A 15,345-nucleotide genomic window follows, 5' to 3' on the forward strand; every position below is an offset into this window, starting at 1 on the left:
GGAAGCCATGGCGCCGTTGCGAGGAAAGTGGTTGGGACTGAAACTTCACTCCCGTCAAAGGAGAGGTGAGCCTTCAAAACCGAGCGAAATCTCGATATAGAGGAAATGGACTCGCGAAATCGGGATCTCACAAAAATTCAGGACGATCGGATTCGAAGGATTTGTTCGGAACGGGTTTATGGGATGCATTGTGCTTAAGTTGCTTAGAAAAATAAACTGTGATTTTTCTAAGCATTAGTGATTATCTCTACTTTTAGAGTGGGACTTGGTAGCTTCGTCTTTAGAGTTTAATTTTGTCTGTTTTTTCATCCCATCCCCATCATCTACCACTTGTTTTTTTTCACCCACAAAAAAACAAGTCGCACGACCCCTTGCCTGGTCATGTATCATCTTCTAGGGTTCACCGTTGCCACCTGCCACACCAAAAACGTTGGAGCGAAGATCCATCTATCTAGACTAGATCGATCTTTTCTCCCGTCAATGACGAGCCCTAGCTAGCTTTAAACGCATGTGGTGGTCGTGTGCAGCGGCGAAGAATGCGAGGCGAGAGCTGCCGGATTTGTCCGCCTCGTCGTGGCCGATGATCACGTCGCATGTGTCTGCGTCCTTCTCCAAACGGCAATGATAATGGAGGGAGCCACTGGCGCTGGCTAGGATCCCGATCGATGGACACGTTGGGTTGCCGCAAACCCTGGTTGATGATTTTCCCAAATGATAAGTGTCACACGTGTGGCACAAAGCAACATGGTCCAAACACCCTAATTACCATCCATTTTTCCACATTAAACAGATGACATCAGCGGAATCTTTTTGGTTTTTCAGACTTAAAAATGTTTTATCTCTTAAATAAAAATCCGATTAAAAATTTGTTTTCATCATTAAATTAGTCTTAATGAGATCTTTAAAACTAAATCTCACATTGATATGTTTCAACGACTTTTTTTGGGTCAAAAGTTGGCATGATGTTACACTGAAGTTGCCATGGTGTTTACACTAAAGTTGTCATGTTATGTTTTATCATTTTTTTCTAGATTTAAAGCTACCATTTTACTTCAACTACTTTTTATGGTAAATTTTATTAATTTATCATGGCTGTTTTAAGGAATTAACCACGACAATTTAATTCATGGATCATGACATTTTTTAGTAATTCATCATGGCAATTTTAGTTTATAAATCATGACAATTTTGGTATTTTCACCATGAAAATTATTTTTTGTATGAACCATGGCAAATTTTAGTGTATGTAAAAAATTTAAGTAATTCACCATGGCGATTTTAGTTTCTGGTCCATGGCAAATTTAAGTCATTGATCATGCATTTTTAAAGTAATTGATGACGGATTTTTTTAATTATGAACCATGTCCAAATTATTTCATGGATCATGACAAAATTTAGTAATTCACCATGGGAAGTTTAGTTTTTTAATTCTCTTTTTTATAAAATGTCAAAATTTACTTTAAACGTAGAAGAAAAAGTAGATGAAACATATGACGGCAACTCCAGTGTAAACACCATGACAATTTATATGCAATAGACATGACAACTTTTGACCGCCAAAAAATATCATCAAAATATATCAATATGGGATCTAGTTTTAAAGTCTTCGTCGCGGCGGATTTAATGGTGAAATGGGATATTCAATCGGATTTTTCATTTAAGAAATAAAGCATTTTAAAGTTTGAAAAACTCAAAAGACTCCCGCTGACATCATCTGTTTTCATGTGTGTGTTGGCATTTGGTCTGACCTCCTTCAACCCACACGTGTGACACTTATCAGGATCCATGATTTTTTCACACTTGAAGAGGGGAAAGGACAAATCAAGAGCAGGTAAGGAAATAGTTGGAATTGGATTCATGAACGTAGCAAGATTCTTATCATCATGATATGCAGCAACATGTTAACATAAGGTATATACACACTGGTTTGTTACTTGCACACCTATTAAGGACTAAACATTATTCTACAATTGTCTGTAGGCTCTTTCTTCAAATAACTTGTTATTCTTTCTTTGAAATGTTAGTTGTGTTCAACTTACTTCATGAATACAAATTACTAGCAAACTAGCACCAACATTACTTGCATCAAAACTCACATGTATCTACACGTGTGATGAAGGCATTTTATTTCTTTGTATTCATCACTACTTGTACTTGATCATGCTTCCTGCTATGTAGAAACAAGAAAAATAGATTTTCAGCACATTTTTTATCTCACACTCCATTATAACGCTTCCTAGAGCCGGGACGTCAAGGTATATTTTCCTCAACAAAAAAAAAAAGAATGGCACTTCTTGTCTGATTGTACCGAATGTTTGTAATCTGATTGTTGATACCGTCATTTACTTTAAAGTTGGATGCCTTGATCGATTGAGCAATAAACAAGAAAACTGCGCCATCTCTTTCTTTGTGGACATAATCAATCTTCTTCTTCATCCTTGAGAAGTATCTTTTTTTTCATTCTTGAGATTATCCTCGAGCTCGAGCAGCCCGAGTGTGGGGAGCACCACCGCGTGTTGGAGCGAGACTGGAACGAGAATCCGATTGCTCAATGACACGATTAGCAAGCATTGTATAGCGTAATCACGCAGAGCGCGCCGCGTGACATGAATCCCGTCGAGCGCTGTCCAGATCGAGTACATGTCCATGGTGATCAACCACAACTTCGTGTTGGACCAATATGGTGATGATCGCAGGAAGCAGCGGCGTATCTAGCCCTCGTATCCCTGAACCCCTTCGAGCGCGACGACCACCACGACGGCTCCGTCCAGATCAAATACATGTCCTTGTCCTTGGTGATCAATCGTGGCTTTGTGGCGGCCGCGTCCCTTCATAGGGCACGAGGCCCTCTCCTGGCGGTTGCTTGGGCTAGGAGACGGGCAGGGGCGACGACCGAGGCGACAACAAGCTCAACCCTCGGTCGAAGAAGATGTTGAACAAGCTCAACCTTTAGTTAGCCCTAGGGATAGATCGAAAGGAGAAACGAGGATGAGATGCAGGGTGGACTAGTTTTTGCGTGGGCTAGGTGTTTTCATGCGGGACAAGGGGACAATCGTTGATAACCCACAAGTATAGGGGATCGCAATAGTTTTTGAGGGTAGAGTATTCAACCCAAATTTATTGATTCGACACAAGGGGAGCCAAAGAATATTCTCAAGTATTAGCAGATGAGTTGTCAATTCAACCACACCTGGATAACTTAATATATTCAGCAAAGTGTTTAGTAGCAAAGTAATATGATAGTAGTGGTAACAGTGGTAAAAGGTAATGGTAGCAAAAGTAATATTTTTGGGTTTTGTAGTGATTGTAACAGTAGTAACAGAAAAGTAAATAAGCGAAGAACAATATATGAAAAAGCTTGTAGGCATTGGATCGGTGATGGAGAATTATGCCGGATGCGATCGATCATGTAATAGTCATAACCTAGGGTGACACCGAACTAGCTCCAGTTCATCAATATAATGTAGACATGTATTTCGAATATAGTCATACGTGCTTATGGAAAAGAACTTGCATGACATCTTTTGTCCTATCCTCCCGTAGCAGTGGGGTCCTATTGGAAACTAAGGGATATTAAGGCCTCCTTTTAATAGAGTACTGGACCAAAGCATTAACACATAGTGAATACATGAACTCCTCAAACTACGGTCATCACCAGTAAGTATCCCGATTATTATTACTTCGGGGTTAACATATCATAACACATAATAGGTGACTATAGACTTGCAAGATAGGATCTAGAACTCTCATATATTGATGAAAACATAATAGGTTCGGATCTGAAATCATGGCACTCGGGCCCTAGTGACAAGCATTAAGCATAGCAAAGTCATAGAAATATCAATCTCAAAACATAGTGGATACTAGGGATCAAACTCTAACAAAACTAACTCGATTACATGATAAATCTCATCCAACCCATCACCGTCCAGCAAGCCTACGATGGAATTACTCACGCACGACGGTGAGCATCATGAAATTGGTGATGAAGGAAGGTTGATGATGACGATGGCGACGGATTCCCCTCTCTGGAGCCCCAAACGGACTCCAGATCAGCCCTCCCGAGAGAGTTTAGGGCTTGGCGGCGGCTCCGTATCATAAAACGCGATGAATCCTTCTCCCTGATTTTTTTCTCCCCGAAAGTGAATATATGGAGTCAAGGTTGAGGTCGGTGGAGCATCAGGGGGCCCACAAGGCAGGGGGGTGCGCCCAGGGGGGTAGGGCGCGCCCCCCACCCTCGTGGACAGGGTGTGGGCCCCCTGGCGTGGATCTTTCTTCTAGTATTTTTATATATTCCAAAATAATTCTCCGTTGATTTTCAGGTCATTCCAAGAACTTTTATTTCTGCACAAAAATAACACCATGGCAATTCTGCTGAAAACAGCGTCAGTCCAGGTTAGTTCCATCAAGCATGCAAGTTAGAGTCCAAAACAACGGAAAAAGTGTTTGGAAAAGTAGACACGACGGAGACGTATCAACTCCCCAAGCTTAAACATTTGCTTGTCCTCAAGCAATTCAGTTGATAAGCTGAAAGTGATAAAGAAAAACTTCTACAAACTCTGTTTGCTCTTGTTGTTGTAAATATGTAAAGCCGGCATTCAAGTTTGCAGCAACGATTATGAACTAATCATATTCACAATAACACTTAGGTCTCATGTTTACTCATATCAATGACATAATTAACTAGCGAGCAATAATAATAAATCTCAGATGACAACACTTTCTCAAAACAATCATAATATGATATGACAAGATGGTATCTCGCTAGCCCTTTCTGAGACCACAAAACATAAATGCAGAGCACCTTTAAAGATCAAGGACTGACTAGACATTGTAATTCATGGTAAAAGAGATCCAGTCAAGTCATACTCAATGTAAACTAACAGTAATGAATGCAAATGACAGCGGTGCTCTCCAACTGGTGCTTTTTAATAAGAGGATGATGACTCAACATAAAAGTAAATGGATAGGCCCTTCGCAGAGGGAAGTAGGGATTTGTAGAGGTGCCAGAGCTCGGTTTTGAAATAGATATGAATAATATTTTGAGCGATATACTTTCATTGTCAACATAACAACCGAGAGATCTCGATATCTTCCATGCTACACACATTATAGGCGATTCCCAAACAGAATGGTAAAGTTTATACTCGCCCTCCACCAACAAGCATCAATCCATGCCTTGCTCAAAACAACGAGTGCCTCCAACTAACAACAATCCTGGGGGAGTTTTGTTTGCAGTTATTTTGATTTGATTTGCATAAAGCATGGGACTGGGCATCCCGGTGACCAGCCATGTTCTCGTGAGTGAGGAGCGGAGTCCACTCCTCTTGAGAATAACCCTCCTAGCATGGAAGATACAGACAACCATAGTTGATACATGAGCTATTCGAGCATACAAAACAGAATGTTTATTTGAAGGTTTAGAGTTTCGCACATACAAATTTTTTACTTGGAACGGCAGGTAGATACCGTATATAGGTAGATATGGTGGACTCATATGGAACAACTTTGGGGTTTATGGAATTGGATGCACAAGCAGTATTCCCGCTTAGTACAAGTGAAGGCTAGAAAAAGACTGGGAAGCGACCAGCTAGAGAGCGACAACAGTCATGAACATGCATTAAAATTAATCAAAATCGAATGCGAGCATGAGTAGGATATAATGCACCATGAACATAAATATCGTAGAGGCTATGTTGATTTTGTTTCAACTACATGCGTGAACATGTGCCAAGTCAAGCCACTTGAATCATTCAAAATAGGATACCATCCTATCATACCACATCACAACCATTTTAATAGCATGTTGGCACGCAAGGTAAACCATTATAAGCTCCTAGCTAATTAAGCATGGCATAAGCAACTATAATCTCTAATTGTCATTACAAACATGTTTCTTTCATAATAGGTTGAATCAGGAACGATGAACTAATCATATTTACAAAAACAAGAGAGGTCGAGTTCATACCAGCTTTTCTCATCTCAATAAGTTCATCGTATGATCATTATTGTCTTTCACTTGCACGACTGAATAGTGTGGATAATAATAATAGTGCACGTGCATTGGACTAAGATGGAATCTGCAAGCATTCAATTCAAGAGAGAAGACAAGGTAATATGGGATCTTTGTTAGATCAACAATAATGCATATGAGAGCCACTCAATCATTTTAATCATGGTTTTATCCTCTCGACCCCCAAAGAAAAGAAAAGAAGTAAAACTATTTACATGAGAAAGCTCCCAACAAGCAAAAGAAGAACATGAAATCTTTTTGAGTTTTCTTTTAATTACTACTACAAGCAAGAAAGTAAACTAGCTAAAAGCTACAACTAATTTTTTTGGTTTTTCTTAAGGTTTATCAAACACACAAGAAGAAAGCATAAAAAGAGAAAATAAACTAGCATGGATGATACAGTGAAAAAGTATGAGCACCGGCAATTAGCATGAGTGTGTGAACATGAATGTAATGTCGGTGAGAAATACGTACTCCCACAAGCTTAGGCTTTTGGCCTAAGTTGGTCTATGGCCACGACTGGCCTAGCGGATATCCAAAGTTGTAGTTGGGGTCGTACTGAGAAGAATCCCCCTGGTGTCACTGGTTGGCGATCTCTTCCGGATTCCACTGATAAACAGACTGTCGATGAGGATCAAATTGTGGTTCCGGCTCTGGCTCTGTAGCTGGTGCGGGGTTTCGGTAGGCATGAATGGTCTCCGGCGGAACAAGGTACTTGCCTGCAGATAAGTCAAACAAGGAAGGAGCAGGGAAAGTAATAGTCTCAGGGTGATTTTTATGAAATATCAGCTTGTACTTAAGCACCTTTTCCTTATTCTTAACGATAAAATCATGTACTACCATACTCTTATAGTCTAGAAAAACAGGAGGGAACAACTTCTTTTCCTTCTCATAATACCTAATAGGTATGTTAAAGTGTGCAGCGAGGCGCGAGGCGAAGATGCCTCCAAGGACGGGGCCCTTAGTACGGTTAAGATTTAACCGCTTTGCAAAAATAGCGCTTATACTAAATGTGTCATCACGGAACGAGGCATGGCACAAAATAACAATATCATGGGCACTAAGGTAGCCGCAGTTTCCGCGACCACTTAAGCATCTACTAGCAAATATTGCGAAGTAACATAAAACAGGAAAATGTATGCTAGTAATTCTTGCATCAAAAACTTTTCTCGTTTCCCGTACAACAATTGTATTAATAAACCCTTCCACACCATCACGATGTGATTCCTCTACACTGCCCTCGAAAGGGATCAAACAAACCCGACAAAAATCACAAAGTGACATCTCCTTATGCTCATCATATAAATAAAATTCCACCGTAGGTGGTGAGCTCCTAGCATGGAAATGAAAGTTTTGCACAAATATATTGGTGAGTAAGAAATATTGTTCGCGTTGGTCGTGGATGAAGGTGGTGAGGCCTGCATGTAACGCCCCGAGACCGACGCTCCAAATGCCTTCCATTTATCTCGTTGCCGTTGCGTGTTTCAACTATTTGTTGCCATGATTGATGAGTGCCATTGTCATATTTTGCTTCTTGTATCATGTTCATCATTCGGTTATATTGCATTGTCATGCCCATCATTGTCATATTGCATTTGTGCCCTTGTCATTTTGCATTTCATCATGCTCATCATGTGCATTGTGAGATTCACCTTGTTGTTTTACTTGCTCTATGTATGGTGTTGTTCTTAAACCCCTTTGCTATCTCTCTCAAACCTAGCCATGCACCATCATCTTCTTCTTCCTATTCTTTTAATTCTGTATGCAAGTGAGTTCTTCCCTGCCCCCATTAATGTTCACTCTTTTCCTAATGCTAGTTCACCATGCTTACATCCTCTCTGTCAATTTTCAGCTTATTTGAAAATGTTTTGGTTGGGTTAAAAAATGGCTCAAGTTTGAATTTAATCAAACTTGAATTATTTTTATATCTCTAAAAATGCCCAAACCATTTTATTCAAATAGGTCTTAAGCCCAAGATCTCATATATATTTTTATATCATCCTACTTCCCTACCAAACACCATGGCCTTTTCCTTTTCTAAACCTGGATATTTAAATTTTCAGAAGGAGAAATAAAGGGAAAGGGCTCTCCCAGCCGCATCACACTTGGCCCAGTTGCTCCCAGCAAACCCGCAGCCCACCTTAGCGCCTCCCCGGTAATTTCTAGCATTGCACCCTCGCAACCCCACCTGCCAGCCTACCGTTGCCATCCTTTTCTTCCACCTCACGCTCCCCCTCTCGCTCATAGTAACTTTGCACCAGGGCATCACACATGGCCACGGTGGCGACCTGGTCGTGCCCAAGCCCCTATTTAACCCCCTTCCACGTCCGCACCCATCCCCTAGGGTTTCCCTCTCGCCGCCGCCACCCTTTTCCCTTCCCCTGTTTCTCCTTCTTCCTCAAGAGACGGAGAACAAAGAGCACCACCGAGAGCTTCACCATTGCCTACGTGGACGAAGGCCACCACAGTCATCTCCGGTATGTCCAACTTCTTCCTCGAGGTCGACTACTTCCATTCAGACGTCTTCCCCGCCCTAGCTCGCCTCCACTACGCCGCGTCATCATCTTCTTCCTCTGCTACCTCTTCTTCACAGACAACGCCGGTCTACGCCTCGCTACGTCGTCTCCGTTGCTTCCCCGCCAACAGCCCCATGGTGAAGATCCACACCTCCCAACTTCTTTCCCTGTAGTTTTCCGCCTCGTAGTCGCCGATCCTTTCGCCCCGAGTTCGTCCGCCATGGACGATCTCGAGTTCGAGCTTGAGCTCGTGCCCCTGCTCTAGTCACCGCTCACACACTCACAACACCTGCAGCCAAGCAGTCGTACACCCTCTCCTCCCGCACGCGCACTCTCATGCTCGATCGCGAGCCCATTGCCCTGCTTCGCCTGGCCGCCGCCATGACCAAGGCAATCTTGAGCTCGTCGAGCTCCTCTGTTCGGCCCCTTGCACACCAACACCCTCGCGTCGTTACTCTACCACACGCACCCTAGCATGTTTCCGCACCCCCGCCGGTCCTCTGCAACCACAGCAGCGGTTGATGCTAGCTCCCATCGCCAGCGAGTCCCCATGCGCACGCTTCAGTTTTGGCCCTGGTCGCGATGCACATATGCTTTGTTACCTGTCAATCTCCCTTTTCAACACGAATACATAGCTGGCCCAGTGGCTAGTGCAGCCACTATCGACCCGATGGGTCTGGGGTTCGAATCCCACGATCTCCCTATTTTCTGCACTGCTTCCTTTTATTTTTTGCTCACACACACTCATCCGCTTCGGGCCAAATCTGCTGCTGGGCTTCCACAGTGTGCAGCATTCGGCCCGTTTCATGTTTTTTTCATACGTTTTTCCTATTTTCCAGAGAGAGCAATTTTGAAGAAAACCCCCTGTTGTTCATGCATATAATAACTCTCAAACCGTGCTTCGGATTAAAATGATTTAAATATGAAAAATGCTTAGAATTTTGTGCAGATTAATATTTTGCCACTTTCATCTATGTTAAAAACGTTTAAAATGTTGTTTGTTTAAATTTTCTGAATAACTTGCTAAACTGTTTTAATTCATAACTTAATAACCGTAGCTCCATTTTAAATAAACTTTATATGTAAATGGGGTGATGCCTAGTTTAACATGGTGCATTCATCTTGTATGTTTAACAACTCTGAAATATGGTTTAGGACATAACAGTACCAAATCCATAATATGCACATGGGGATTTTCCGGTTTTGTTGTTTGTTGTTCCGGCCTCATTTAAACTTGCCTAAATAGGTAGTTTTGTCATGATTCATCTCTTGCCATGCTAACCAACATTTAATATTGTTGATTACATAAGTGGGAGAAAACTAAATAAGTCATGTGATGTTTTGTCAATATGCAACTTGTTGCATATTGAGCTCCACTAAACTTGTAGTTTTGCTTGTGCACTTTGCCATGCCATGCCTCTTTAAACCGGACATGCATCATACTTGGTTGTGCATCATGCCATGTTTATGTGATGGTTGTTTACTATGTTGTTTGCTTCTTTCCGGTGTTGCTTCTTTGGGTTAGTTCCGATAATGTCGTGTTTGTGAGGATTCGTTCAACTTCGTCCATTTGTCTTCTTCATGGACTCATTCTTCTTCATTGCGGGATCTCAGACAAGATGAGCATACCCTCGAAATCACTTCTATCTTTACTTGCTAGTTGCTCGCTCTATTGCTACGCCGCGCTCCCTACCACTTGCTATATCATGCCTCCCATATTGCCATGTCAAGCCCCTAACCCACCTTTCCTAGCAAACCGTTGTTTGGCTATGTTATCGCTTTTGCTCAGCCCCTCTTATAGCGTTGCTAGTTGCAGGTGAAGATGAAGTTTGTTCCATGTTTGGAACATGGATATTGTTGGGATATCACAATATCTCTTATTTAATTAATGCATCTATATACTTGGTAAAGGGTGGAAGGCTCGGCCTTATGCCTGGTGTTTTGTTCCACTCTTGTCGCCATAGTTTCCGTCATACCGGTGTCATGTTCATTGATTTTGCGTTCCTTACGCGGTTGGGTTATAATGGGAACCCCTTGATATTTCGCTTTGAATAAAACTCCTCCAGCAAGGCCCAACCTTGGTTTTACATTTGCTTAACAACCTATTACCCTTCCCTTGGGTCGGCCAACCCAAGGTCATCTTTATTTTAACCCCCCCCCCCCGGGCCAGTGCTGGTCTAAGTATTGGTCCGAAACGGGTAGCCTGCGGGGCCACCTCGGGGCAACTCGAGGGTTGGTTTTAATCGTAGCTTGACCTATCCAGTGTGCCCTGAGAATGAGATACGTGCGACTCCTATCGAGATTTGTCGGCACATCAGGTGGCTTTGCTGGTCTTTGTTTTACCATTGTCGAGATGTCTTGTAACCGGGATTCCGAGCCTGACCGGGTGTTCCTGGGAGAAGGAATATCCTTCGTTGACCGTGAGAGCTTGTGAAGGGCTAAGTTGGGACACCCCTGCAGGGTTTGAACTTTCAAAAGCCGTGCCCACGGTTATGGACAGACGGGAATTTGTTAATATCCGGTTGTAGAGAACTTGACACTTGACTTAATTAAAATGCATCAACCGCGTGTGTAGCCGTGATGGTCTCTTCTCGGCAGAGTTCGGGAAGTGAACACGGTTCTTGTGTTGTGCTTGAACATAAGTAGTTTCAGGATCACTTCTTGATCACTTCTAGTTCACGACCATGCATGGCTTCTCTTCTCGCTCTTATTTGCGTATGTTAGCCACCATATATGCTTAGTGCTTGCTGCAGCTCCACCTCATTACCCCTTTCCTACCCATAAGCTTAAATAGTCTTGATCTCGCGGGTGTGAGATTGCTGAGTCCTTGTGGCTCACATATACTTCCAAACAGTTGCATGTGCCGATGATACCAGTGCAAGTGATGCAATCCAGCTCAGATGGGAGCTCGATGAAGATCTTGTTCGTTGTGTTGTTTCGTTTCCAGTTGATCAGTAGTGGAGCCCAGTCGGGGCGATCGGGGATCTAGCATTAGGGGTTGTCTTCTTTTATGTTGGTTCCGTAGTCGGACCTTGTTTGTATTCTGGATGATGTAATGCTATATTTATGTATTGTGTGAAGTGGCGATTGTAAGCCAACTCTTTATCCCTTTCTTATTCAGTACGTGGGATGTTTAAAGACTACACCTCTCGCGACATGCCTACCATGCAGTTATGCCTCTAAGTCGTGCTCCGACACGTGGGAGATATAGCCACATCATGGGTGTTACAAGTTGGTAATCAGAGCCTTCCCCGACTTAGGAGCTCCCTGCTTGATCGAATCGCTGACGTTGTTGAGTCTAGAACAAAATGTTTTGAGTCTTAGGATTATATATATCAGAGAGTAGGATTGTTTTTACTCCTCAGTCCCTTCGTCTCTTTGGTGAGGCCTCTTGACGTAGAGTTTTGACTCTTCTCTTCTCAAATTTCACGAATTTTTTTAGGATCACATGGGTATCTTGGAATCGTTTCGATGGTTTTGTGACGAGAACATTGTTCTTGGTGCCTCCTGACATTTAGGGGTTGTGGCAGTGTCCCGGGGAGTTGAGCTCCGAGGTGTTGTCGTCACAATTTTATTGTTGCAGTTCTGGAATACCTGAGTTCGCCGACATCGAAAATCTCTTTTATGCAGTTGTTGGTGAGATAACCTCGACGCCACCCAGTACCGGGGCAGGAGTTCGGGAGTATTGCCATAACTCATATAACGGATGCTTTTCGAAGGTTGAGGTACATGATTTCCGAAGGTTTCTTGGTTATGTGTTGAAGGATGGATACAACTGGATGTAAGATTTGCTAGTTTTGGGTGAGATATTATGCTTCCCCTGTATCCCCAACACCTGATTGCATAATCAGAAAGTTTCGGGAGTTTATAAGTGGGAATGCAAGTAGCTCCTAGAATATATTTTCAACAGACACATGATACGATATGGGATCTACCATATGTTTGTTTCCACCTTATTTTGCAAGCCAATCCTTTGTTTTGTTTTCAGTTGTGGTATTCGAGTTGCTTCAATGTCAAGTGTTGATTCCATACCTTTCCTAAGTGGTGTTCTCACACTTCTATGTGAATACTAATCCCTCATGATTATTGAGGTTATCATCCCAATTATATTTCCAACCGGCGTCCTTCTTTTTGAGATGATCCTATCATTTTTCCCATCTGTAAGATCAACTCAAAATCTTCTCAACGTTATTTGTGTCATCCGTCCCAAGTTACCTTTGTTTTTCCCACCCTTGCACCCTTGTTTCTTCAAGGACTCAGATTTCTTAATCAAGTATTTAATTTATGGATGTGAAGTCTCTCCATTCTTTTCTGTCAATGTTCTTATCCGGTGGTTCTCATGAAGACACTAACGGAGCCTCAAGTTCATCATTATTCGTTCTCTTTCTTCTCCAGTGGATTCAATTCAAGCTTTTGGTATTGAAAATCCCTTTCCTCGTTTCAAATGTTTTCCCAAGCCGGTGCACCTCATAATCATTCCCCACTTGCTATTCAGTTGTTCCGGAGTGCTGAAGATATCTCGAAGATTCATGTTTCCACTCTGCATTTGTTCAAGCTCTTTCGAGGATGTTATCTCTTTTGAGCCATTTAATTCAGCCGGTGCAACCTCTCTTTCAAATCGTTCAACGGTGTATCTTTTGAGTGGGACCTAACCCACAGGTCTTTTCCCAGGATCTTACCTGACTCTTCTAATTTTCCGGAGTTATCCTCAAATTCATTTCAAAGTTTGACATAAGAATGATGTGCCATCAGTCAAATGCCTTCTCCAAGATCTTTCACATTCTTTTCATCATTGGTTCAACCTTTCTAATTTCCATTCCGGAGTACATCAACAATTCATGGCGCTGTTTCTCGTCGTCATTCTCGGATTTGAAGCCCGAAGAAGATTTTTCTCTCAATCTTGTCCATTCTCTCGAAGATTCATGATTCTAACTTGATGCCATCTTCTCATAATTGTTTTTGATTGTGAGAATTCTTTTCACCCACCTGAAGCAGTTCATGAGGTCTTTCCATTTTAGTCCTACGAAGGCCATCATTTTGGGTTTATTCATTCTCAGCTTTCACCTCTCGTTCTCGAATTCTTCCGGGGCATTGTTCAAGTTTTCTCTAATCATATCATGATCTCTTCGTTCTCATGTATCTAAATTCTCTCAAGTATCTTTGTTCATTTTCTAATTCTTCTCGGTGTTTCGCTATCTTTTCTTTGTTCGCTTTCAATCCTTATGGTGGTTCCATCAAGATCTCACTTCATACATTATCACATCAATTTATTCGTTGTTTCAATACTACCGGTGGTTCGTTGAAGACCTTCCCAAGTTTACGCTATATCTCTCCTTTATCATTTCCAATGAGAATGAGTAGTATGCCAAATCCGTTGCTTGTTATCAATTTAATTGATGAAGGATAAGCATAATGTAATTCTTATTCTTGTCTCATCCAAGTGATTAATTCCTTATTCCGAAGGCTCATCAAATTATCGGTTTCAATTGTTTCATATTTTCTTTTCCCGGAGTTCCAAGCTCTCTCAATTATATCATCACGAAGATCCATCTAAATCATCACAAGGCTTCACTTTGTGTTTTCAACTTCTCTTTCTTTATATCATCCTTTTGTTTACCGGAGTTCTTCATGGAGGCTCTACATGGTGGTTCGTCAAGGATTCTTTCCATTCTTCAATTGTTCTTCAAGATTTCTCTCGAAGTTAAGATCCACCAAGCTATACTCTCAAATAAACATGGTGCCTGACACATGTTTTGTTTTGAGGAGTTTAAGAATTCTTCATCTTGCATTCTATAGTGCAATTCTTTCTACCTTATCTTTTGAGGTGGTGTTATGTCATTCTTGACAATTTCCCTTCGTGTTTCATGAGTCACAAGTTGTCACGGATGAGATATGTAAACCCTTCATTTTCTTTTCGTTCAGGAGATCCTTTGCAATCCATTAACCTATTCGTTGGATTTATCTTGTGTCATTTCTCACCTAAAGCTTTCCCTAAGGATTGTGCTATTTATGGTGCTCATAAATGACCCAAGTTCTTCATTTATCCTCCCGGTGAATAAGTTTTCTCGTCACCTTGTTGATGTCAATTCAATCTATTGTTTTCGTTAGTGGCAGAATTTCACCTCATAATTTTGGGATGTTTTCCATAAGCCCACTACAAGCTTTTTCGTTTCGTTGGTGGTTTTCCAACAACTCCGTTATAACCTTCTTGGAAGGGTGTTTTCCAAGCTCATTTGTGCAGAAGTTGTCATTTTCTTCTCAATTCTTTTCTTTCCGATGATCTAGCTTCTATTCGTTCGTTCCGGAAATGTTGCACTCTTCAACCCATCATCCCATTTTGTCAAAGATCATGTTTTTTCCTTGGCTTATCCTTTTAACCGGAGTGTCGTGTCCGTCATTCAAGTTCTTCCCATTTTGTCAAGTTTTACCTCCCTTCTCAACCGGAGTGCTGTATGAAATCTTTCTTACCCATTGGGGCCATTCTTTAAATAGTTCCGGAGGCAGTGTGTTTGTTATTTTCATCAAGTATACTCTTATCTTGTCAAGTTCATGTTCAATTCCTTCCATTTACAGTCGGAGTGCTGCCCAAATTATATAAATCGTATTCCCTCGGTATCTTGTTTTAACCGGAGTGGTTTCAATATCTATCTGTCACTCAACTTCTTGGTTCTCGTCGTGTCCCATGTTTCTCTTATCTAACGGAGTGTTTGCAATCTCGTTCATCTTCATTGTATTCTTTCTTTCAATTTGTTCAACCTCTCAAGGTTCGTGGTTTCACTCGTTTGTCAAAGTAGCAACTTTTTTTACCCCTTCATT

The sequence above is a fragment of the Triticum aestivum genome, chromosome 6A, assembly GCF_018294505.1.
Source record: "Triticum aestivum cultivar Chinese Spring chromosome 6A, IWGSC CS RefSeq v2.1, whole genome shotgun sequence".
NCBI lineage: Eukaryota > Viridiplantae > Streptophyta > Magnoliopsida > Poales > Poaceae > Triticum > Triticum aestivum.